The 25,976-nt window shown below is 46.9% G+C and overlaps 1 protein-coding gene across 3 annotated transcripts in view; it reads left to right on the forward strand.

Annotated features, from left to right (window-relative positions):
* The first annotated feature begins 1,389 nt into the window (after nucleotides 1-1,389).
* SPTBN1 (spectrin beta, non-erythrocytic 1) overlaps nucleotides 1,390-25,976 on the forward strand; it is a 116,173-nt gene continuing 91,586 nt past the window's right edge. For 2 of the 3 annotated variants that reach the window (XM_057382085.1, XM_057382101.1), the window contains exon 1: nucleotides 2,036-2,118. The gene's annotated coding sequence lies outside the window, so the exon portion shown is untranslated. Of the gene's footprint in view, nucleotides 1,543-2,035; nucleotides 2,119-25,976 lie in introns of those variants that run through there. The other variant, XM_057382093.1, reaches the window with a different exon arrangement.

Raw genomic sequence — 25,976 nt, forward strand, 5'->3', positions numbered from 1 at the left:
TGTTGKTTCTTTAAAAAGAAGAAAATCACTRTTGGTAACTGGGATAACTGGTTAGACCCCACAGTGCCCCTGCTATTCTGGTTCTTGCTTCTCCAGGCATTCATTTCCACACAGTTATTTCCATGGGAATCCATGGCCCACCCATCTTTGAGCTGTGGGGGTTAAGGAATCCTAAAATATCCTGYGTGCTCTTGCTCACACCCAGACATTGCAGACTCTTGTCCCTGCCAACTTGCTTGATGGATATTAATAGTTGAGTGAAGGATGATTTTTTAGGGTGTTTATTAACATCCTAGCATTTGAATATATATGTATATTTTAAATTTATATATGTGCACACACATTTTTGCTGCATCCCAGGGTCTGGATATGAACAAGCACAGGTGATAAACACTGAGGTGTGTTCCTAACTGTTATAAAAAATCCTGTAGGCTTAATGGTGACAGAACATTTTAAAGAGGCTTTCTTAATGTCAGAGGAGCTCTTCCCGAGTTTAAGGGACTTAGTCCCTTTGGGCTCTCACTGAAAATTGGGAGGAGGACACTGTGGGAGCAGTAAGGAGGTGGCTCTGGCACGGCAGTCTTGGAAACCAAAGGAGAACAAAATGTCCAAAAGAGTCAGGCTGATAATTCTGACAGGCTGGAAATGAAGCAATATTCCAGAGATTACACCAGGAAGTGGATATTGGAAATTTTTGGCAAAGCAGCTGAGTGTGAAGGGGCAGGAGCCAGATAAGAGGGAGTTTAAGATAGGCGGAGGAGCTCCAGACAGCAGTTCAATAGGAGTGAGTGTGGGGATGAAGAGCAGGAGAAAACGGAGTGATAACCAAGGAGCCAAAGGAATCCAAGAGTGCTTTGTTGATTTTTAAATAAAAGACATGGCTACCACTAGTCCATAGCTGAATTCCAAGTGAGGGGTGAGGGAGAGTGGACAGRAGGGAATGAGCATGGGCACGAGGAGGGTCAGGACAGGGAGGCAAGCAGGGGCCCAGGATTAGCAAAAGAAACTTGAAGCAGCAATATCTGCCTCTGACCTTGGCTGCGGACGAGGGGGAAGGAGGAAAGGCACACTGGCTGTGGGATAGCAGTTTTTTCTGGAAAGACAGTCAAAATCCTACCTAGGAAAGGAGGAAAAGGGAAAGTGCGGCAGAAGGGCAAAGGGAAGCTGTTTACATGGGAAGGTGTCAGGACTGGAACAGGAGAGGATGACTGCAGTGGAGGAAGTCAAACCCGGGATGAGGTTTCCACTAGGAATGACAGAGCAGCGGGAGGGAGAGCAGCACTAGAGGAAATGGATGCTGGGGGCGAGCCAACATTGTCTTTGCGATAGGAGAGGGTGTCAGAGGAGGAGGAGCGAGGAGACTGGAGAGACCCAATAACCAAATAAATGTAAGAGAAGGGAAGAGGAGCCGGGAGCGGCTGGATAACACCCACGGGAGGCTGGGAGCGAGGGCCGGCAGAGGGGGAAGACCTGGTGTGAGCACAGGGCAGGCCCGAGCAGCAGCAGGAGCAGSAKCAGSAGCAGGAGCAGCAGCAGGAGCAGGTGAGGATGCGCCCCGGGCGGTGCGGGCTTCGGCCGTGCCGAGCCCCCCACGCCGCAGGGCCGCCGCAGGGCAGGGGCGCGGGGCGGGGGTTCCTCCCGCGCTGTCCCCGCCCCCCGCGCCCCCCGCTCCGCTCCGCTCCCTCCGGGCGGGGCACACGGAGCTCACGCAGCGCCGCGCGGGGCTGCGGGCACCGCCGCTCCCTCCGCACAGCGCGGAGCCGCCGCCCAGGCAGCGCCGAGGTAGGGCCGGGATCGAGGAGCGGGGATGGGGGCGGCCCCCTTTGCCGGGAACGTGTGCGCAGCGCAGAGCGCGGGCGGTTCCCGCAGCCTCCCCGCAGCCCCGATCGGCGCGGAGCGGGCCCGGCGCTGTCAGAGCCGCCCCGCCCCGCCCTGCCCTGCCCTGCGGCGGCCCCGGCCCGTCCCTGGGGGCCGCGGCCGCCGCCCCTTTCCCTCCCTCCCCTTCCCTCGGTCCCCGCCCGCGGTGCCGCCTCCGTCGCGCAGCCGCACGCCCCGCGCGGTGCGGTGCGGAGAGCCCGGCTCGGCTGCTGCTCCTGCGGTATTCCTTGCTAGACCGATGTAATTCCTCCTTTATTTTCTTTCGCCGGGGCGGTGCGCGGGGGGCGGCGGGGGGCGGCGCGGGGGTCGCTGCGCGCTGTCAGCCGGGCCCGCTGCGGGGCTTTGTGTGCGGGAGCGCCGCGCTGACCCCRCCGCGCTCCGGCTGCGGGGCTGCGGTCCGGGCGCGGCCATCGCCCGCTTCCGCGGGTGCCGCGGTGCCCGCAGTGAGCGGCACAATGCGTGGGCTTGGTTCGGTTGTCTCGGGGCTGGCTCTGGCTGTTAGGGGGGTAAAGGCCTGAATAAAAAAAAAAAAAAAAAAAAAAATATGGCAGACTAGAGACTGTGAGACTGCAGCAGCTCTGAAAAACCCTTGTTCATGGCACCAGGGCTGACGTTTTATTCAGTAGCTGATGTTTTTCCTTTTGGAGTGATGATACAGAACTAGAGCGGGCGTTGAATTTGTGATGTTGATGTCTTAATCGTGAAATTGCATTCTTGATTAAAGGTGAGTAGTGATCTGTGTTTCTACGTTGTGCTCCACGTTGTCCATAGGCATAAATACTAAATGTTCAAAATCAGGATTGCAGGGAAAGGGAATAAACACAAACTGTCAAGATCCGGAGCGTTCCGCTCATCCTTCGACCTTTATTGACAGGATACCAGCATTATGAAACCTGCTTATTGAACAGTTCGGGGAAAAGGCTGGAATTCCCGCAGCCCGGCATCGTGCTGGCAGGCGTCTTGGGGAACAATGCTCCCCGGAGCCGGGGTTAGAGAGGCAGGGCACAGAGAGGAATTTATTCCGAGAGATAGCAGCCGTGTGAAAATGTCAGGGGAGGCTGTGACTCCTCAGGCCGTTGCAGGAAAACTCCGCTGGAGGAAGGACTTGCATATGCTCAGAAGGCTCTGGAGAGAGAGATGGGAGGTGAAAACGGGATGGGATAAAGGGCTGGGAAAGTGGGTGATGGCAGAGGGATGTGGTTTCTAAAGAATTGTTCTTTTCCTTTGGCTTTTTTTTCCCCCTCCTTATTTTTGTGCAGAGCAGAAATGGCCGTAGTGATGCCTCCATGACTTAGCAGTGGTTGTAGGTCTGTGGGGAGGGACGAGGGGCTGGCTCGTGTGTCACAACCAGTGACACAGCTGGAGAGGCAAGAATATAGGGAATATTTTGTTACYTCATGCAGTAGCATAAAGCGTAGAATTAGGAACGTGGAATCAGGAGATCAGGTTCTGGAACAGAACCCGCTTTGGGTTTTTCTGTAATGCAGGTTAAGTGCAGCAAATGACACTCACTAGAGCAGGATGCAGCATTTTGGGATAAAATAGGAGCTTGCAGCAGCCATGTGGCAAAAAGCGTTAGAGATGCTGTTTCATCTCTGTGGTGGCTCGGATCCTGCAGCTTTTGGAATTGCTGTGTRTCACTGAACCCTGCCTGCACACAGGAGTGGAGCAGAGAGGGGCAAAACCCTCCTGCTGCATATACGGAGACCAAGATACTGCTGTGTGCTGCTCCAAGAGCCCCTGGGGAACAGAAATACAAACCATTTTATGAAAGATGTTTTCTTTTTCCTTCATCATCTATGAAATTAAATCAGTTAAACCCCTTTTATTGGATGGGCCTGGAATGCTCGTTTGCATTACGTCACCTGACTAAGGATTTATTTTTCATGTGAGTCAGTTACAAGATTTAATATTTGTAGTTGAATTGCCTGCAAAATAATTGTATTTCATTAGCGAGGAGTGCATGGACATCCTTTGTGGAGAACAGAGGAGAAGGTCTGTTTATGCAGATGTGTAGGGTCAGACTGCAAAAGTTATTTAGACTGTTAATCTCTGTAGGCACCTAAATTCCTTAGTCATCTGATCTGGGCACAAGTGAACAACCAGYACAATAGTTTATCATTGCCCATTAGCCATGAGTCAGCTCTTAAATCTGCCCAGTCTGGTGTCTGTGGCCACTGGCTTCCTGATTGCCCTTTCCCAGGTCTAGGAATACCTCTGGAAGTGTTGGAGYTTGAGCCTCAGGGGCCGGACAAGTGACCTGACGTCAGGGCAAGGAGCCACCAGCTCCCCTCGGATCTCTCTGGCTCAGATAAGGTTGTGCAGGAGAGCAGTGCAGGCTCTTTCCTGCGGTGCCTGGAAACTCCTGATGAGATCAGGCCTGTGCTCCATGGAGCCATAAGGGCTTTCCTGGCATATCAGCTCCTGCCATGGGCTGCTCCCATTCCCAGCTGATGGAGCTGGGGAGTTTGCCAGCACCTTGGACCCTTACCTCTGCTGAGGCTCGTGGCAGCTTTCCCAAGTGAAACCAGCAGGAATCTGGCTTAGAGATGTGAAATGTGAAAATCCAGTTGCCTTCTCTTGCTTTAAACCTGAGAAACCATCTCGTGCTGGATTACTCTGACCAGATACCACTCGTGTGGAGAAGCAAGYGTTGGAGCTGCAGCTCCACACCGAGGGGAGTGTGATCCATTAGGATCCRTGTCCTGCAGTCTGGTTTGGAGTCTGCTTCCCCCATTGCTGGGTTCTTACCTCCCCCTCCCCAACATGTGGTTTTCGTTTGTCAGCCTTTTATTATTACTCTTAAAATGATCTGTTGCGAATTTGTTTTTCTAATGAACACGAATACAACGTTGCAGCAGTTACAGCTGGACCTTCGGAGGCTTTTCCTGTAATGAAAAAAGGGTTTCAGAGAGATTACTTTTTTTTTTTTAAGTAAGACATAAAAAAAAAAAAATTATGCCCAGTAGACCCCAACTTACTTAACAGCTTAATCAGAGTGATATAGATCAATTCTATGTATATTTAAACAGGCAGCTGTTTTTCTATTTTGTCCAATTTTATTTCTTTTTCATATATTGTTAATCCCAGGTGTATTTTTACTGTCCATTCCTCATTAAAAAGGCCAGTTTTGCATGCAAAAAACTTTGATGTTTATTGTTAGGTGATGGTTGAGTTCATAACAGATTTTATGGCTGGRGGGGTTGTGTCTGTCACTTCTGCTTGCAGTGAAATGTATGTGATTATCAAAAGATATGCACCAATGTCTAAAGGTTGTACCCAGGGATTGTGCACATCTCYCTATGGCCAAGGACAGATTAAGGTTGAGGATTATATTGAGCTATTGTTTTTCATCATTGTGAACATTTTTCTCATCATCTTCTCTGTAAAGTTTTTTCTCGTCGAATGGTGAAAATTTCAGGATGTTCTTACTTTATCATGTCTCATCACTTTCCTACTATTCTCTTAATATATTATTTAATATATTTACTCTTTCTTACATTGCACAAACTCATGTTTGTTTTTAGGCTGCATGTGTTTTAGCCTACCAGAAACCCCTTTGGCGTATCACCACTGCCACCAGAGAAACACATTTACGCCACTGTGCAGTCACTTTCATTTCACAATGTGCTGMATGTTAGAACTTTAGAAAGAAATGGTGAGTTGGTTTGATTTGTTCAGCAGCCCCTCACATCAAGAGGGCAATGGGGRCTGAACAAAAGAGGCACTGCATGTGAAGCCCTTGTGGCAGCAGATGCTGACCCACACCTGTTGGATACCGGGAATAGCCTCGCTGGTCATACCAGCCTTGCCCTTGGAACAGGAGAGGTGTGCCATTAACACTCTGTTCTGAGAGCTAAAAATACWCTGCCATGAAACTGTTCACAGGTAAATGTTCCAAGTTTAGCAGTTTTTCTGTTTACTGGGACTCCAAACATAGGTTGTTCCCTTTTTGGAAGAAGTTGCCAGACCTGAAGTTACACCTGCTGAGCAATTTGCCTGTGATCTGYGAAACATAGTCAGGAATGATGTTCTTGGATTTGGTCTCCTGAGTTTTGTTCACGTGTCCAGAGCTGTGCAAGAGAGGAAACCATTTCTTCTTCTCTGTTTGTGAGAATAGGAAACACAGATGCTTCTGCAAATCATCAGGGAAACTGTGGACTTKCCTTGAGAAGCAAAGTGTTTGTCTTTTTTTTTATTTTTTTTTTTTTAAGGCAGGAATAGGGATTGACTGACAGCTCAGTTTGATTGATGTGATCCCTAGGTTTGGTTTGTTAATCATGGCTCAATACAGCATGGAATAATTCCTGGAATGGGCAGTTGCTACTCTGCATGAGATGTGGAGTCTGGGAAGAGAAGTAGCTGCAGACACATTTTTAGGATGTGACCAGCGAGGAAGAGATGCAGACCTGGAGCCATTCAGCCGTGCCCCACTGCCCACGTGAGCAACTGGCACAGGGTTAACGGGTTTGAAGTAGCCAACTTAATGAAYAAAGCATTTATGCTTCATGTGTTCATTCTCCCTGTAGGAAGTACTGGAGTGGCTGCCCTCAGTCCATGGGGACTCRCACACCTTTAGTTCTGGCTTTTGTTTTCTCAGTTTGCCCCGAGGTTTTGTGAAACAGCATCACATTGAGGTAATGCCTGTGCAAAATCTCCTGCCYGGGCTGCAGCTGGTACCTGTAGAGRTCAGGGAGGATCAYGCCCCATCCTGAAATTGTGGAGCTGTGTTTTCCRTTTTCCCCCTTCCTTGGAGGCGACAGTGGCCGGGGCTGGGTGGGAGGTGCTCCGAGGTGACGCAGAAGTTCCTCTCCAAGCCTGGCCCTGACATTTTAAGGTTAYACTGATTACCCAGTTTATCACTGGCAGACATTTTTCCCTAGTCAGACTTGCAGGAATCTTWGGGAAGTATTTTATTTTCCCGACGGGATTCAGCCCCAGTAGTGTCCCAAGAACGTGGTCAAGGTCTTCTACAAGGAGTTGTGGGGATTTCCTGCCATCCRGCAGTAATCCAGATCTGCAGCTTTTGGTTTTGTGAGTTCCTGCCTTTTGTTCTGAATTAATCCTATTGCTCTATGGACTGGTTTATTATAGAATGACATGGGGTGTCTGCTCTTGGTTCTTACATGATAAAAGGGAGCCTTGTCTTTGGAAGGGCAAGGAAACTGCATGGATCTTGTTTCTCAGGGCATGGTGAGCTCTGGCAGCATGGGCAGAGCCTGGGGTACAGTGGGGCTGATAACTCTGGGATTGTGCACCAGGATAAAATACTGATTTTTCTCACTCATGAAATCAATTTTGCTTAGTGCCTAGAGACCACAAATGCTCCAGCTAATTATAGCAAGTAGCTCCTCTGGTTTTCTGGCTTAGAAGGAAAAAGGTGCTGCCTGCTGTATGTAAACTAACGTAGATATATTTATTTGAATGCCCACAGGTTTTGGTTTTGGGCATTCCAGGTGTTGGCTTTTGTCAGTAGCTAAACCAATGGTGAGATTTTCTTGCCAAGGGCTTTCACTGACTTTTCTCTTAGTAAACAAATATTTAATGAAAATGTTCCAGAGTGATCTGTATCGGTTTCTGCAGATGGGGTGGATGGCTTGTGGCTCTGGGGCGCCAGTGGCACACACATTTATAGCAACACTGGAATGCAGCTTGGAGCTAATTTTTGGAAAGGGACTTTGGGCCTAGRTCTGCCTTAGGGAAGTCTGGTATTTGATACATGAGGATCATCATAAGTAGAGCACCCTTTGCTGGAGCCTGGATTGTGCAGGAGTCTAGTGAGGAAGTCAGGACATCACTCCACGTGGGAGTTAACAGGAATTCTTTGTCATGTAGGATCCATATGGGGTTAAGATAACCTGGTTAGTTTAACATCTGCTTTATTTTTTGTAATGTAAAATACTGTGACCTTTTTTGGAACATTATGCCATTAATAACTCTCTACAATTAAATCATAGCTAAAGATGAATGGATTAATTGCTGCCTTTTTATTTTTGACTTTTTTTTACAGTAATATATTCTTATAACAATTTTAGGTGCTTTTAGGAGGCCAGATTCTGAGCCTGAAAGAAATCTGATTGACTTTGGTGGGGCTACACTGATTATCATAAGTTGAAAAATCTGCCTTACAGTCTTCAAGTTTTCATAAAACAAACACTGAAGCCTGTTGTGTTTTATTCTGTTGGTGGTTTTGGCATCAGAGAAGCTTTTCCTGATTGTTTTCCTCATTTGAAGGCTGATTGTRCTAAGTGACCTCTTGCTACTAAAGGGTGGGTCAGTTTATGTGGGAAAGTCTTAGTCAATGTGTCTGRGAGATAAGTGGGACTGCATCCCAACCAGCCTTGTGCGTTAAATACGGGAATGTGCTGGGGATCTGCCAGGAGATTGGAAGCAGGACTCTGCGACAAGCCCAATGCAGTCACACTCTCCTGAAAATAGCACTGTGGATAACAGGAGATCTGCAAAGTTATCACTTACCTCATTTTCGCACAAATTCTTTCCTGAAAATGGATTACTGACTGAGGGTTCAGGCGGGTTTTTTTTGGTAATATATTCCATTTGCATTTTGAGACCCATCATGTCCCTCTTAAGTCTCTGGCTGCAGGTAAGAGGGAAAAAGCTGTGGTAAAACCACACAAGTCACAGCACAGGAAAAGCCATTTGTATCATCCTCGTTATCACCTGAATGAGAAATGAGGTGGGTTTTACCTCGGTGTGGGTCAGTAGGAGCTTCTTCAAATTCTTCTTGAACTGTCCGAAAGTATCGAGGCAGAGATGAATCAGTTCAGTGGCCCCAGACGTGCCTTGGCTGGCTGTGGGTGACAGGATTTTGGCACCAGCCCCTGGATGCAAACAGCCAGTGTTTGGATATTCAAATGAGCAGTGGTTTACCACTGCAGGCCATAGATGGTTTTGTTTAAGGAGAAAAAGAAGCAAATTTGATTTTCGGCCCTGTGTCAGATTTGTCAAGGGAAGAATCTGATTGTGCATCTTTAGTGGTTGGCATAAGCTAGTTCAACTTAAAWGCTGGGGTGCCTGAATTAGTTTCTTATGGAAAGAGGATGAGTTGRCTGCTAAATGGGATAGTGTGAGGAAAGTGCGGGGGCAGCCGGGTTGGGAGCAAGGATGGGAGATCCTGAGTCAGCAGGTGGTTGTTTAGCCCCGGTGAGAGGCTGCCCGAAAAAAGTATGGATCCAAATAACCATTCCCTGGATGTGTGTTTGCACTGCAGCTTGGTGAAAGGGAAAAGTGGGATTGTTAGGGAATCATAAGATTGAGAACAAAAAGCTTGGAGTGCTGCGAGTTGTGACCTTTTAGTGCCTGCAGATTTGAGGACGAGCTGCACTCTTGGAAAGGCAAACGGATTAGAGGTCATTTGTGGAAAATATCCCTCAGCTTCTGCTATGCACAGCCAGCCTGGTGTCAGTTTAGCTCCTGAGCCCCACGAGATGTGACTTCCAATGAGCCTGGACCAGGACTGGCACCCCAGGCCCTGGGAATTAGATCCACATGAATTGTGCTTGGAGCAGAGCGGTGTCACATCCCCCGTGCCRCTGTGAGGTTCTCGGTGGGCAGGACACTCCCTCAGCAGCAGCTGCCAGGCTCTCTGTTATCCTGCTCCACAATCCCTTGGGAAAGGAGGGCTGTGGCGCTYAGGATGAAGTGGAGCGCAGTGGTTGTGCTCTGAGGTTGGCTGGGGAGGAGGATGTGGCGCAGCAGCCCCACCCCTGTGCCCCCCGGGGGGATTCCCTGACCCCAGGTGCCCCATTGATCCAGCTTTGCAGCTTCCCAGCGCCCGCCCGGGTGTGTAAAGGAGCTTTATTGCTGCTCTGGAGCTGGCTCCGAGGAGGGACGTGATGACATCAAARCCAGGTAAAAGGGAAAGAGGAATAAAAAGCTGCAATCCAGTGGAGTTTCACTGAGCTTTGCCTTCTCCAGTCCTGCACACTTTCAGGTTTTGTATCAGGAGGCATAAAAATTTCCAAAAATTGCAGTTTATGTAAGAGATGTGAATAATGGCTAATAATAAGTGAAACTGCCATGAAGAGCTGGAAGAGGGGGGAAGTAGGTTATTTTTAGAGATCTATTCTCATTGTGTGCTAGACAAACAAGAATAAGGTGACTTTGCATTAAACGTGTACCACAAAGAAKTAAAGATATTTTCCCCAGACGAGTCCCGATGGTGCAGTAATGGTCTGTAGTATCTGCYAGCTTAGGAATCAGACTCAAAACTGCTTCTTCACTGTTTAGTAAGAGGGGCTTTCCATGGTCATTTTCATTGCAGTGATTCTTCTTGCTCTGTGAAGCTTGAGAATGAAGTATCTGAATCCCCACTTGTGCCAAGTTACACAACTACATCCCAGCATGGGATGTTGTGTCCATTTACATCATCACAGTCTGAGGCTTGAGGTTTTAATTCATCTTTGTAGAGAAATATGYACAAGAACATCTCAGAATCACAAAATTAACTAGGCTGGARAAGATCTTTATGATCAYTGAGTCCAGCCTGTATCTGAGACAATTTTGTATTGCTCAGCCATGTTTTGGAACCATGTTAGGAATGTAAAGGTTGTAAAAAAATGTGACAAGATCCCAAAATGTTGGAGTTGGGGATTGTGATCCCTCTCCTTGGGCAGGTGACAGGGAGCACACAGCTCTTATCTAGCTGTGTTTTTAGTCTGCGTAATCCTAATCAGGTAGTAAATCCTGAGTGAGATTATGCTGCTGCAGCGAGTGCAGCAAAGATCAGCTGCAGGGGTAGAGCAGGACCTGGAGATGCCTGCTTGGATATTCACTGAGGCAAACCAGAACTTTGGAGGCTTTGTAGGATCTTCCTCTGAAGGAGTGGGGAAGAAGCACAGTGAATAATTTGTTGGCTGCAGCAGGGCTGACAGGTGAGGAGCACATGGACATTCCAGGGCRAGGCGGAGCACTGAGGGATGTTTCTACAGCTGCTGCTGAGCAGCAGAAAATAACATGAATCATTTGGGGTTGCTGTGGCACAGCAGAGCTGCTGCAGAGTTCAGAGAGTCCCAAAGTTCCTCAGATTCCTGGCACAGGGCGATGAACGCCCGCGTCACCTTTAGGCCAGCTTTCCGAGCAGAGCATCCACATTATTCCASGGTGCCTCTGACAATGGGACAGCTGTTTGCAGTTTTAACTTCTGGTTGTCATAAGCTGTGGCAGGAATCCAAGGAGCCATGGARGAGCCCTGGGCCTGAAATTAATTTTCAGCCAACTCGATTAGATTGGCGCCCGTAGCAGACTTACCACTACAATTTTATGTGTATTTTGGTATAAATGCAGTCCCTTGCTGGTGATTTTGGTATAAATTCAGTCCCTTGCTGGTGTTTAGTAGCTTGACCATCAAATCTAAAGGAGAGCTAGGAGGGCATGCAGATACAGAAAGCAAGGGGCAAAAATATCCTTGTATGCATTTTTAATGTTCTGGTTTGTGGGTTGATCAAAACGGTGCAATTTGTGTTGAGAAATGGTCACTGTGCAGCAGCACAGCTACTCCATCAGAGGGGAATGAATTTCCAAATTGCATCCCAAGCATGTTATTAGAGGATTAAAGGGCTGGGCRACTCACCTTGGCTAACTGTCCTGAAACTGTGCTTACGATTGTTATACATATAAATGACTATTATGCAAATATTACCAGAGCAACAAAGCAGGTTTTGAATTTGCTTTGTGCCTTGCAAATGGCCAAGTCACTTGTCCCTGTGTTTGAGATGATAATCTTGTTTTCCCAAACAGAAAGTACTGAAATTRCCTGTGTAGTAATTGGAATATACCACTCAATTTCTCTTTTTCTGAATTGGCCTCAGCATACAGTAGCAGACTGGAATGTTTCATACATAATTTCCTYCCTTGATTAAGTTAAAATTTAAGAAGATTTCCCATTTTGGCTGTCAACAAGAGCAATAAATCTTTGTTCTTTTTTAAAATCTGTCCATTCCATTTTTATCTGACATGACCTGCTGCCTGGATATGTCTCAGCAGAGAGGAAACCRCCTCAGTTTCTACCAGGAGAGGTTTAGATTGGATATTAGGGAACAATTATTCCTCAAAAGGGTTGTCCAGCCCTGGTACAGCKGCCCTGAAGAGATTTGAAAGCTGTATGGGTGTGGCACTTGGGGACATGGTCAGTGGTGGTTTTGTAGAGTTAATGGTTGGACTTCAGAATGAATCAGGGTGACTGCCGGGTTCTGCCTCTAAATTTTGTGCTGTTACTTGGTCCTTGAATATTGCACCTCAGGGATCTGTGGCCTAAGAATCATTTGGAAAACCCTTTGATAGTCCTCTGAGAAGTCTTGGATATTAATAGCCATAGAGAACTCCCTGTTCCCTGCAGTGGTGAGGCTCCAAATTAACTGCAGATGATGATGATGATGATGATGATGATGATGATGATGATGATGATGATGATGATGATATAATAATAATAATAATAATAATAATAATAATAATAATAATAATAATAATAATAATAATAATTGTAGTGCTGTGATGTACTGTTAACAGCTCCTCCATCAGTGGAATGACCATGTCAGCCTTGCCTGGGGTTTGGGTTTCTCCTACAGAGACTGATAGGCAATACCCAGAAGCAGTGACATGTTTTTGGGGAAAGGATGTGCCCCTGTGTTTGGTGACTGGCACTTGGCATGTTTTCCTGTTGCTTTAWTGTTAGGGAACCCAGGTCTCCTCAGGGACAATGAGGAATTTTCCTGGGTCTATATGGAGTTATTTTGCTCTGACCTGTTCCTGATGTTGGCAGGTGGGAGGTGGGAGCCAGGGGATCCTCCAGGGGGTCGGATGGGATGGATTGGAACAAGATTAGCATTGTGTTTGGAAGTGTGTTGTTTAAAAGYTGCATTTTGTGATGGGGGAATCCAAACAACCCAAACTTCGTGAGCTCGTTCCTGAGTTTCTGGGTTTAGATGGAAGGCCAGGGACTGTCTCATGGTGTCAACAAGGGGGAGGAGGCGTTGTAATTTGAGTGTTGCAGCAAGCAGAAACCCAGGAAAGGCCAGAAGAAATGCAGCTGAGGGAATTTTTACACAAGCCGATGGTTAATTTTAGCTGGGAGTTTGGGATGTAAGTTTTTTTTTAATGGCTTTTAATTTCAGGACTGCTGAGGGATAGGGAAGAAAGGACATAGGGTCTACGTGCTGACCTCCCAGCCCTGGTTTTAGCTGTGACACCTGGCTGGGTTTAGCAGCTGGATGTTGAAAAGCTTTCATAATTAGTAATTTCGTGCTTTTTGGCATGCTGGTTTCTGTTGGAGACTATGATAATTCCCCCCATCTCTGTTGCCATGCAGARTCCAAAATGGCATGGGAAGCACAAGCCTTTGCATAGAGCTGTGTCACAATCTCCTCTTTGGTCACTTCTCCCTATTACAGTGCTGTGATTGTGAGCCATCCATAAAGCCGGTGCTTTGCTAAAAATAGGCCATTCCTCTAGCAAATGCTATTACATTTCTGATATTCAAATATTAAACCTTCTCTGCAGTGTTAAAAATAGCTGTGAGCAGAGAAATCCTTTCCTTATTCTCAGCTGAAGAGTTGAATACTGAACAAGTTGAATACTGAAGGTTCACTCCTGAGGCTGGAGCTGTGTGGGAGTTGAGCYGAGGCTTCTTCACCCCTGTTTCTTCACTCCTTATCTGCTGCTGTTGTTGTTGAACACAGAGGACAAGTGGGTGGTTGGGAGAAACGAGCAGGAAGTGGATCAAAAGAAAGTGAGGAGAAGCTAAAATGAAATGGAGGAAATGAGAGTGGAAGGAAAGTGAAGAAAAGTCACGATTTTAGATAGAAAACTCTGTTAAGAGGGTTTTATTGGGACAAAGCTCTCATCCCAATGGCTGCCAGACAGGGATTTGGGGAGCAGCTGGCAGAGGGTGYGAGGCAGACCTGCCTCTCTCCCTGCTGTGGGTACAGTCCTCCAAGTCTGTGGCAGGAGCACTGAAAATTGCAGCAAGCCACTAATTGCCTTTGGGAGGCCACTTACAAGGGTGGGAGCTTCCCGAGGACTGAACTTGGTGGGAAGATCAAGGGCTTGGCAAGTTGGGGTGTGTGCTCCAAGTGCTGATATCCTCAGCCTACATGCTCCAAGAACACACAAATGAAAGGCAGGTGTATATTTTTCTYCCCCTTTCAATGTTCTTGTGCATTAACAGATGCAAAATTTAATAATAAAATACCATTTCAGCAAAATAATTTCCTTCCATTTGCCATCAACARAAGATGTATTGGAAAACAGAATTTCCTCAAGGGTGAAATAAAGGACGAGCAAACAGAAATGACCATTGTAGATTTAATAGGGGAAAAAATAGATTTCTCTTGTGGCTTGAAAGTCATCTTTGTGATATTATGAGACAAGGATGGAACCAAACAATGCCCACCTTTTTCATGGAAATGAAGGCCAGAAAGGCTTTTAGCAAGCAGTGTTTAGCTATAAATAAAGGTAAAGGAAACTCTGATTTGACCATATAATGGTGTTGGTCCAGGTGAGTGATGGCAGGACTGTTCTCTTTGCCTTGGAAATTCWGAGTAAAAGGAGGTCCTTTTTCTCTTTTTGTAGCAAGGAGACCAGCACTAACATTTATCAGCTTAAGTTGGGTTCAATAAGTTGCTYTCAGCTGGAAACCCCTGGGATGGTTGGCCATCACAGCTGGAGTGTTCTTGGGAGAGAATCCTGGAGCAGGTGGATGCCACAAGGCAAAATCAGAATGCTTTTTGTCTCTGACAGTATTATCCATAGCCTAACAGGCTTGTCCTGGATTTCCCCCAGCAGGAATGCCATTTTGGCTGAGGGGACATGTGCTGCCAGRAGTCTGGCAGTGAGGCAAGGGCTTGATAAATCTCCTTGTCGTCGTCAGGAATCACTTTGGTATCGCAGTGCCCTAACACTCCCTCTCTGTGCTCCGGCAGCTGCCTTTGGAGCTCTTCCCTCCTTTAGGAGGTGCTCCAAGAAAGGGAAGGTCCCTGTGTGTTCTCCCACCTCTCCTGGCACCCAGCCACCCTACTCTGATCACAAAGTCCTAATCATGTAAGCCCAAAGGAGCACAAATTTCAGTCACAGACAAAACACCTGGAAAAAAACTGTGCTGTGGAGAGGGCATGGCAGGGCTGGACAAACCCCAGGATTTAGTCCTGGTTTGCAGTGGTCTCTGGCTGCTGGCCAGGGTCTCCCAATTAGCCAATGATTTTTCCCTTTGTCCAGGTCACCTGTTGCTGTAAATGGAGGCAGGATTCCTGGGCTTAGATTTGTATCAGGTCCCTCTGGTGTGGCACTTTTGCCTGCTGTCACACCAAAGGCTGCTGGCTCAGGTCAGATCTGCACAGAAATGAGTTTATTAGTTCCCTTTCATTTAGCAATCCGGGGGGAACAGAGTGGCTTGTCTTTGGAAGGTAATGCTGATGTGGTGACATGGCCGTGTGTGCCGTGCAAGGAGCTGCCCTGCAGGCCACCAGTGCCCCCCTGATGGCTTTACCTGAGTCCTATTAACCACTTTACATACAGAGATGTTGACGCACTTCTCACACCATGTTGGTGCTTGGGTGAGCAGTTAAGTGCATTATTTTAATTCAGTAACATCCTGGAGGGATTAAATTCTGGACACTGGCATTGTTTCCTGGGCAGAGCACGCTCACAGGGGATAACAGCTTACCAGGCCTCCCAAATAAGTTCATTTTTRTTCTTCTCTGTGTTACATTTGAGTTGTGGATAAAGATGGATGAGCAGTGTCAGCTCTGGGTAGTCCAGGTGTGCAGGTTGTGCATTTCCATGGCTGTCATGGCACTGTCCACTGGTGCTCATGATGCTCCTGATGCTTCCTGCCAGGTACCACCTTCACCTTTCTGTCAGGCATCTCCACATCTCTCTTGTCTCCTTCATTTTTATTCAGTTATTTTCATTTTCAAATCACAGTGTTCTCATGAGCCTGCTAGCCCATGCCCAGGTTGCTGCAGTCATATCTTGGGTTTTCTCAGATGATTTTTGGAGGATATGAAAGTAAAAGTATCCAGAACAGCTTGAGGGACCTTGGCTTCAGTGCTCATTTTTCATTGACAAAATCCAGACCAGCTTTGGAAAGGTGAGCAAAACTGAAAGTTATGTCAAGAAGAATGCTGAACGTTGTTCTGGAAGGGAACGAAAAAGACGTTTTTCAGAGTTGCGGCTGGCTGTTCTTAGGAGAGCTGAATTGCAGATCTCATCCTCAGCTTGCTCATAAACCATCCCTGATTAATCTAGTAGCAGATCCAAGTGGGAGGAAGGAGAGGGAGCTGTGCTAGTCTTGGTGAAAGAAAATCTGCCTGAGGAGCAGGCGAATCCAAGCTGTAATTCCTGCAGAGCTTCAAACATGGCCYGAATTTTGCTGATTCAGARCCTYTTKTCTCCTAATCTTGGCATGGACAYCTGCAGGCAAATTTGTCCATGTCTTCATTTGTCAATTAGAGTAAAGCAGTAAGGGCTGAGGTAAGAACCAGAATTCCCAGGWCATGGACTGGGAGAGCCTTCCTGAGAGTAGGATGTGAGCTCTCGTGTGCTCAGGTGCCCTGTGATCTGGGGAAAAGCCCTAAATGGGGAAGAAAAAAAGAGGCCGAAGCCCTACAGCAGCATTCCCAGGGCTAGAGAATTCCTGCAGAGTCCTGTGACCACCTGCTGCTCCTAGGGCTCCTCCCAGGATGTTTTGTGGCGTGTCCACTTTCCTGTTTCACTTGCACTGAATTAAATGTACTGATGGGTGTGATTTCTTTCTTGGTTGAAGTTTTTGTGGGTATTCCCTGGACTTGCAGAGCAGATGATTACTCCCTTCTGCCTGCTCTGGCCTTGTGAGCCTTCCTGAAGTCTGGGCAGGGTGAGGCATCCCGAAATCCCTGTGCTGGAGACACAGGTGCTGTAGGCTGACTGTTTGGGATAATGAAGGGAAGGAGATCACAGTTTTGCCTCAGGCTTGGAGCATTGGAGACCRAATTAATTTTGATGGGAGTTGTTGKTATCCAACACCTGTGAAAATGAAGCTTCCAGCATTATGCTGCGGGTAAGGAAATGACTCTGGGTTGGGATCTCGGTGGTGTTTTGTCTCAAATGAGATATGTAGAAGTACAGAAATTGTTACATTGGGGGTAAAACGTTGCTTTTGATATTTTCTGCCAGTTTTGTTGCTAAAGGGAGTGATGGTGAGGTTAAATTTGGACCCCTCAATAGAACTGATTAATTGATGTGTTGTTTGTGCTCAGTGTCCCAAGTCGGTAGGGAAAGGTTTARCATCACAGAGGTGAAGTGAAAATGAGAGTATCCATTTCCCCAAACCCACAGTCTGGCCCCTTGCTGGGTTATTTATTACCCTGCAGAGCCGACTCTCCTTTCGGACAGTTGAGAGTGGCTGTTCTATTTTAGCTGATAATTTGTCTGTGCTTGGGTTACTCCTGACTGACACTTCCACACAGGAGCCCAGGCCCTCCCCTTGAGCTGGTGGGAGATGAGGTCATGGATGCCTGCTCTGGCCTGGGAGGAGGCTGTGAGTAAGGAGTCATTTTTGTCCTGTGAAATGCCAGCCCTGGTGCCTGGCTGGGTCCGTCTCGGAGGGGAGGCGAGAGCTGGCAGCCCTTGCTCTGCACAGAATGTCTGAGGCTCTCCGTAATTTCCTGCTCTCCAGATCCCCCTCCTGCCTGGAACCCACACCCTGCTTTGTTCTGGCTTTGGCCGGCTTGAGAGGTGCCTTGCTGTGCTGCAGCACTCAGGACAACAAACCCACCAGACCTCAGCACCAGGGCCCCATGGAATTCTGATGCTGGATGGGGCTGGGATGGTGTCAGTAGATGTCAGAAACGTTGATCCTGAGGGATGAGAAGCTCCAAGGAAAATGGTTTGTTTTAAATCAGTGTTCAGTGTTGCTGTTTCTGCCATATGTGCAGGCTCCTGGGGTTAACTTGAGCTTGGAGGGCCCCCAGTTTTGAGTTTCATCCCCCCTGTACTCCCTGCAACAACATCTTTAARTCTTGGGCTTCTCCAGGGTGCTGGAGAATATGATAGCAGCCTCTGGAGAAGGGAGCAGGGGAATAGAGAGGGCTCTGGTGCTGGATGCCTTCCTTGTGATATATGAGATTTTCAGCAGCCTTCAGGAGTTCAGGGGTTTTCTTTTAAATCAGGGTTTTAATTCATCTTTTAGCTGATTTCCCTAAATTCCCAGGTAGCCCAGAGCTTCTGGAGCAGTGTAGCAGTGGTAATTCTGCTGCTTATACAGACTTTGTATCAAAATACATCACAATAGGCTCTAATAGTGTGCAGCAGAGCTGAGCTGTAAAACAACCCCTCTGTTGTTGTACAGAAGCTATGATGACTTTGAATGGTATGAAGTTTTAATAGGCATTAAATCTTTGTAAAATACCCAGTACAACTCTTGTGTATCTGCAATTAATAAGTAATTCAGCCATGCCAAAGTCAAGCAAGCACAAATCCCCTTTATACCACACTGTACCATCTGTCTAATCTATCTGTGTCAAATATGGCTTGTTTGGTTCTGCCCTTCCACAGTCTCTTCTGGGCAGATTAAATTAAAATTTCTGGTCAGGGAAATACTTTTCTCTTGATGTTTCTAGCTCAGGTAATAAGCATGGTTTGGTGCTAGTTTTTGTTATGTATTTGGTAAACAAGTATGTGGTAGTCAGTGCAAATATCTTTTGGTCATGGTTGGCCAGAGAGATTTTACAGCTTCAGCACCTTTCCAGCAGTTCCTGTGGAAGAGCTGAGGGAAGGGRTCATCGTTCAGGCCCTTGCAGGGTGACAAACACCAAAATGGATCCCATAGATTGATCTCTTGCCCAAAACTTGTTTTTTGTTTGTTCTCTGTTACCCGGGAAGGCTCTGTTTGCCTGGAACTTGCATTAGGGCAGTGGAATGTCAGAAAGGAATATTGAAAAGTGCTTGGTTTCCTTTCTGCTCTGTTGTGCCAGTCTGTGTGAGCTGGGGGAGTGCAAGGAACAGCATTGCAGTGGGGCAAAAATAAACTCAGGGTTTTGCAGGTAACCTTTTCTAAAGCTGGTGCAGTGCCCTGTGTCYTTGTGGATTACAGAGGCTGCTGGGAGCCGCTGCTGTAGCAAAGGAAGCCCTGTTTGGAACAGAACTGGCTCTGGGGGTTGTGAACATGGATGTGCGGCTTRGGTTGTTGTGATTTGGGTTTTACCTCTCTCTTGTCCACACAGGATGCCTGGTTTTGGAGAATAGAGACATTTGCAGGGTCCAGAGATCCCTGAGGGGCTGCAGGCAGGTGGGCCTGCAGGAGGGATGCTTGGGGGAGAGGGATTTGTGCATCCACATGGTCCCCAGGTTCTGATGGAAAAGGCTCAATTCTGCTGCTCCTGCACTGCCTCTGAGTGTCTGCACACCCACTCYAGTGGGTGCCAGCCCACTCCTGCGGCTTGGGAGTTGGAGATTTCTCTCTGGGGCTGCTATTAAAGCAGCACAGACACAGCCTCCCTGTATCATTACCCTCTGGAGAGAACCAGAGCACAGAGCTTTTCCTGAGATGCCTGTTTAGAACAAGAACAATCTAAAAATTCTGTGTTTTTACTTATTCAGTTGCATTACCTCGCTCTGCTGCTCACCACCTCCCCTCAGCCTCACTCAGGTTTTTTTTTTGCCTCCAACCTTCACTTGCATGTGCTTTACATGGAGAGATCCCTGGTCTCCAGACAGCTGAGCCTGCTGTGCAGTGCCATGTGAAGGGAAAGCAAATTCCAGCCATTCAGGAATTAAAATGGCTGAGTCGGTGTGTGGTGAGTGTTAAGATGGAGTCAACCAAGCAGATCATTCTAGAAATAACAGGGTCTGATTTTGCTGTCCCTGGTGAAGTTATGAGGCTTCCCCCTGTGTGTTGTGTTGGCATTGATGGCCTCACTAATAGAGATGTTTTGTATAAAATTCCACTTTCTGTGCTTCTGTTCAGCTGCACGTGGTRCAAGGGTAGGAACCAGCAGTGGGATCCTCTGGAAGAGAAAGGACAAAGCCATGCACTAAGGTCTGCTTTTACCTCTTGCTGCCAGTGCCTGGATTTTCACGGAGAGTATAATAATTGAAAAGCTGSCATAGTGTAATCCTGAGGTTTATATTAAAGCCTCTTACGGGTGCATCACGCATTTCCAAACRCTCCCATTAATATATTCTCTTTGAGAAATGCTCTGATCCAGGCATTCCCTGGSTTTACCATTCCAAATAAGGATGTTTTAATTACTGGTGACCTAATTTGAATATGGGCTGGACTGATTTCATTTAAAATATTGATTGCAGCACATTGGATTGGTTATGCTTTTGCTTCATTCCTGGAGCAGCCACCATCCTTGCTCAAACGTATGTTGAGGTCCTATCTTATCCCAGTTCCCATCAAAAAGGGATGCAGCACTGACCTGGTCTCTCCAGTTGTGCTTTTACATCTCATTCCTCACTTTCACTGGGGGTTCTGAGTCTGGCGCGTGGGTGGAAGCCACAGAGAGGATGGTGGTCAGGGCTCCAGGAGACATCTGCTCCCATCCCAGGCATGTGTGAGGTCTGGGAGCTGCASTGGGGCTACACTTTCCCTGAGGAACTGTTACGCTGCATTTTTGGTAAGGAGGGGAGCTGGGCTTCCTCCAGATCCATGCGAGCTACGAGGGAAGAGATCAAAGCGCAGCTGGTCSGGAGCGGGGAGAGCATCCAACCACAAATAATTGTTCCAGCTTGAAATGCCAAGTGACAGTGAATGGCATTTGGAACAAGTGGTGGGGTGGGTCTGCTCAAATCTGTTCCTGGTAGGGGTCAGAGAATTACAGAACCAGTCCCACTGCATTTAAAACCAGCGTCGGTTCTGGAATCCTTCAATTAATCCAARTTTTCTGGTCGGTTTTAATTTTTCTGCTCTGTGCTCTCATTTGGCGAGTCTTTGAAAGCTCGGATATTTTGTTTTTGCCTTGAAAGTGAAACGAGGCTCAGGATTTCCCSCGGGAAGCGGAGCTTTTAGAGGCTGAAAAGGCGGCGGAGAGCTTTCTCCTCCGGAGGTTTGTCCTCGCCCAAGATGGCTGTCAGGAGGGATGTGTGGGAGAAAGGAAAAGCAGGAAGATCTGGAGAGCTGCCAAGCATTTAAAAGGGCTGTGTAGTAAACAGTCATTAGGTGGAAAACGATCAGGATTAGCGCTTTCTAAATGGCTCCAGGGCTGTTCTGCGTTTTGTTGGGTTGGTTTCTTTTCACTGTAAATATGCAGGTGTCAATCTGAAATTTGTGAGAATCTGAGCTTTTTAAAAGTAAAAGCTAAGGACGGTTCTACCATTTGTTTGCAATCATTCCTTCATGACCACATCACCCCTGTTATACTTATTCTCCCTAGGTAATGTTTTAATTCTTATTAAATCAAAGAATTTTAGGTACATGAAACAAGATAAGGCCCAATCTGTTCAGGATCCAAGGCAAGCGATTGTGGCAAGTGAAGGATGGCTYTTTCATCCTGTATGGGAATGACTTAATATATTTCCATAACCCAAGACAGTTCAAGTCTTRTGAAATTCAGGGAAAAGTGGAGCTTTCCATGGGAAGCCCTGAATGCAGGGAGTGTGACTCAGAAACCAGAGAGAATGGGCAGTGGTTTTTTTGTGGCAGATGTTGGCTTGGTGGCCATGGCACAACATGGTTTGAAACKGGGCTTTTCTCTACTTGCTCTGTCCTAATGGTGCTTTTTGCCACCTGAATTCCCTTTGGGAAGGGGAGGTGGACACACCCCACCCGTGTGCTCTCTTCAAAKTCTCTTTGCCCATGTTCAGCGTAGAGGCTGTCAGTGTAGAGTCATCCCATCTGAGCTCATGTAAATAGTCATTGTAAAACTTTTTTGAACTTTTTGTGAGCTATAAGTAAAATAGTGGCTGATAAAGTCTATTTCAAAGCTGTGGGAAAAACTTAATCTCTGTAGATTTGTTTCCAACCACCCTCCAAATCTACCAGATTGTCTGTTTTTCAGATGGGAACTGAGTGTCTAAATCTGTAATAAGGCCCTGACCTTTATAGGATCTGTGCTGTGTAAGCCATGTTGTCGGGAAGGATGAAATCATTTTTCAGGAAGAATTTATCAGCAGCTGTGGCCTGTGGGAAAGGTGAAGGGCAATGTCAGGTTATCCAGCCAAATCRAGGTGTGCCTTGGGTGAGGAGGGGAGGGAGCCTGGGTGCTCCTTGCTGGGTACCAAAGCAGAAACTCAGTGGTCCCACACACTGATTTGCAGAGATACAACCTGTTTTGGTGATTTATCCTCCTCTGTAAATGCTTGGAAAAACAATTTCCGAGTGAAATGTGCCTCGCTTTGTTATTTTGTGCTGGTGGAAAGAAATCATTCCTGATGTAATTTGAAATGGCAAAACCATTACAGGTCAGTTATGAAAAATGCCAGTGACTTCCTTGTGTTTTCACTTTCACAGGGCTTGCTGTCAGCTGCAGAGGTTTGCACTTCCCAAATATTTTTCAGAATTAATTTAATGGACCAAGGTTCAGAAATCTGGATGGGACTGGGRTACTTTTGCAGGCAGCTTAACCTAGTTTAGGTTTGGGCTCTGTGCACCAGAAGAGCAGCAGTCCCCAAGATTCTTAACAGATGTTCACCAGAAAATAGGAAAAAAGGTGAATATCAGATATTATCAGGTATTTTGAATATTGAGAGATTTAATCATGGATTCTAACTGCTGGGGACTTGGCTTGATGTGTCAGGTTTATTTTCTGGGCCATGAAGTAAGAATGAAATTGTCTGATTACATTTGAAAGGTTGCYGGATAATGAAAACAACAGCCAAAATCGTATTTAAATATGAAATGAATATCAAATGGCATTTATGGAACTCTGAGGAGAGATTGTTACTGAGAGTAGACAAGTGGAGATCAAAAGTTATTGGTTTTTGAAGGAGGAATTCTGGAATATTCTTCCAGGATAGCACACATAGTTATCTTATTAAAAACTCCAAAAAGCAAACAGGTGATAGAAACAATCTGTAAGATCCTGTCCAGTGGGGAGAGCTCCATAAATCTTCAACATCTGTACCCAATTACTGAGCTTCTCRGGGCATTTTTTTTTCCTGTAGTGCACATTTCTCACTATGAACTAATAGTACATAATAATAAMGTGCTGGATGTCTGCCAGCACAAACAGGGCTTTGGCGAACTTTCTGAGTGTTTGTGGAAGTAGAAAAACAATGCAGCTGTTGGGCTGGGGCAGTGCCAGCTGAGGATCCATTTCCCAGACAAAAACCTYAAATCAGAATGAAATAATGATCAGATATTTTACATATTGTGGCTTTATGCACGTTTTTCCTCGGCGTTGTGACAATGGGGTTTGTGGGCAGGTTTTGGGCTTCACACCAGGAGTGATCACACGGTTCCGGTGTGTTTTCTGGTGGTTCTTCCTGTTCCAAGAAGAGGATTGGAGCCCTTGGTATGACAGTGCTTGGTACTTTTTCCCTGGGAGGTCAATGCAAAGGAACATAAAGCTTCTGGACCCTGTGGCTGTTGTTTTGTCCCTGTTCCCCGTCCCGGGGTGCGCAGGGTGGGTTCTGTGCAAGCCAGGCTGTGTTTGCATGTGGCCAGAAGCTGTTTGGATGCAAGTGCCAATAACAATAGTTGGATGCTTTGAAGGAGCCARTGTCATTGGTGTGTTTATTTGCCTGTTTGACTTGGAGAATCCAGAACTGTGAATAACACRCGCTTCAGAGGACAGCACCTCGTGCTCTGGGCTCCTCCTGTGGCCCCAGGGAGCTGAGGAGCCCTTCTCCTGGCCCTGGCTCCTGGAAAAGGCCTTTGGCTGGCAGTATAGCCACGGTCCAGGCTGCAGAGGTCAGGGCTGGCCAGGGCTTTTATCCTGGCTGGACTCACTGGACTCGCTGGGAGTAACATCTTGGGGATGGTGGACAAGACAGCACTCCGAGAATTAGCAAACTGACATGGAAAACTTGGAAAGAGTGATCACTATAACATATATAAAATGATAAATATCTCTTTATCTCACATGAATCAGCACACAAGGATGTGCACTAAAATATTTCTGCCAAAAAAAAAAAAAAGACTTGACCATAGTGGAAACATCAAAGAAGCAAAATACTGACCCGAGTTATTTAAGATGTGCTTTTTTGGGGGTGTTGCTTTCTATCTATCATCTTATTTTTCCAGGGTTTTACATTCTGGCTCATGTGTTTTCTCCTCCCAGGATGTATCTCAAATTGTTTGCTCACAAATGTTCTGAATAACAAATTGACTTAATTTAGATGGCATTAAGGCTCTTTAACCCATCTCAAAGGGCAGAGATGCATGGAGGACCTACAGGCATGCATTTAAATGAAGGCAATAATGAGATAGATTTCTTTTCCTTTCCTGACTATTTTATCTATGCATCAGATGAAAGTTGGAGGGCAAGGGCTTCTGTTAATCTTGTCGGGAGTTGGCCAAAAAAAATGTGAAGAATGTAGAAAGGAATTAACAGCTGGTGTCCATTTAAAACTTCCATGTGGRCAAATGCAGGCAGCCTGCTTAATTTTACCTGTTGTCTTCTTCTGGTCAGTGCCCACTAACCCAGTAAAGGTTTAGTTTAGAAGCCAGAGACCAGTTTGGATGTGGTGCTCTTGATTCCCCTGCCAAGAATTGGATAATGTGTGTTGTGTGTCCCCTGGGGAGGATGAGACACATTTCCTGCTCTTTGGTAAGCCGTGGCTCAAGCTGTGCTTGGTTACTTGAACCAGGAATCCTTTTGGCCTGATAGAATCGTGCTTAACACTGTCTGACTTGGTGATTTACTTGTGTGACTGCTGACATTTCCCTCTTTTCCTGGGGAAGGATCATTTTTCCAGACAGCTCTAAGGCATGTTTCTGGTTTAGCCTAGCCAAAGATGTGCATGTGCATTCACAGCTACTGCAGGCTGTGCTGATTTGCAGGACAATTCTTAACACCCCTATTTCAAGTGGGTATTTAATATAAAACTGCTCTSTTTCTCAGTTCCCCTCTTAATCGAGAGAAATGCTGGCATTCCCTCACCCACAGTCAAGTATCAAAACATCTTCATCTCCCCAAACAAAATTTGTCCCATTCTGTTGGTTATTCTGGGTTTATTTTCATTCATCAGAGAACAGATAGAATCCATATGGTACCTATAACATATATCTCTTCAAGAGAAAAAGCTTTGCGTGATCTTGGCTATGACTTGGGCTCCAGCATCTGAAGGAGGTCTTGTTCTGGTGCAGACTTTGATGTGCYTCCTCTGGGACCACTACGCTGTCCAACTCCGAGTTCCTTTTTAAATTCTTCTTTACCAGGCCAGTTCTTTGTCCCAACCTCATGAGCTGATTGAGCACCTCTGGCTAAAGCAGAGCTCTGTCAGCAAAGGAGGTCTCTGGCATCTCTGGTACCTGGAGCCAGTACCTGTGTGGGAGCAGCTGGGTCATCCCAGCATTGCTGTGGGGTAATTAGTGCTGCCTTTTGTCTCCTYTTAATGAGAGTTTCTGGGTGTCGACACGGGGCTGCTCCGTGGTGGATTGGTGCTGGAGCTGCTGAAACCAGCTGTTGCTTCAGCGCTGTTGCCTTACGGAGGGTGTCAGCAATTCYTTCCCCGTTCCTGCCCCTGGAATCTGATTTTTGTTGKTTTTGTTTGTTTGCTAATTCCAAACCTGCCGACTGCGTAGCAGGTTATTTCTTCCAGGCTGGCCCTTTAAATTGCTTCCCTGTTCTGCCTGCCTGTGAAGTATCGCTAATAAACAGAGTCCAGAACAAAAGCCTCCACAACAAAACATCCTCTTCTCCCTGGGCGTCTCCCTGGGTGCGGTTTCCCACCGCTGCTCTGCAGTTTGGAGGCAGAGCCAAAGCAGCTCAGTCTCATTCTTCCTCCCTGGAAGTTGTCACCAGGCAGCCTCCCCCGACCAGCGGCTCCGAARAGGGAGGAGGAGGTGCCTGTGCACAGTCTGTCCTCAATTTCTCCTCCTTGRCTGGGAGTGATGGAGCCTTTCCCTRCCCTTACATAAAACCCTCCGACACGGAGGAGGCTCGCCTAGGCACAGATCAGCATAGCTTGACATTRCTCCCTGGTTTTGTGCCTTCTCC

This window comes from Malurus melanocephalus, unplaced genomic scaffold (genome assembly GCF_030028575.1).
Source record: "Malurus melanocephalus ecotype Western Australia unplaced genomic scaffold, MMel_1.1 scaffold_13, whole genome shotgun sequence".
Lineage (NCBI taxonomy): Eukaryota > Metazoa > Chordata > Aves > Passeriformes > Maluridae > Malurus > Malurus melanocephalus.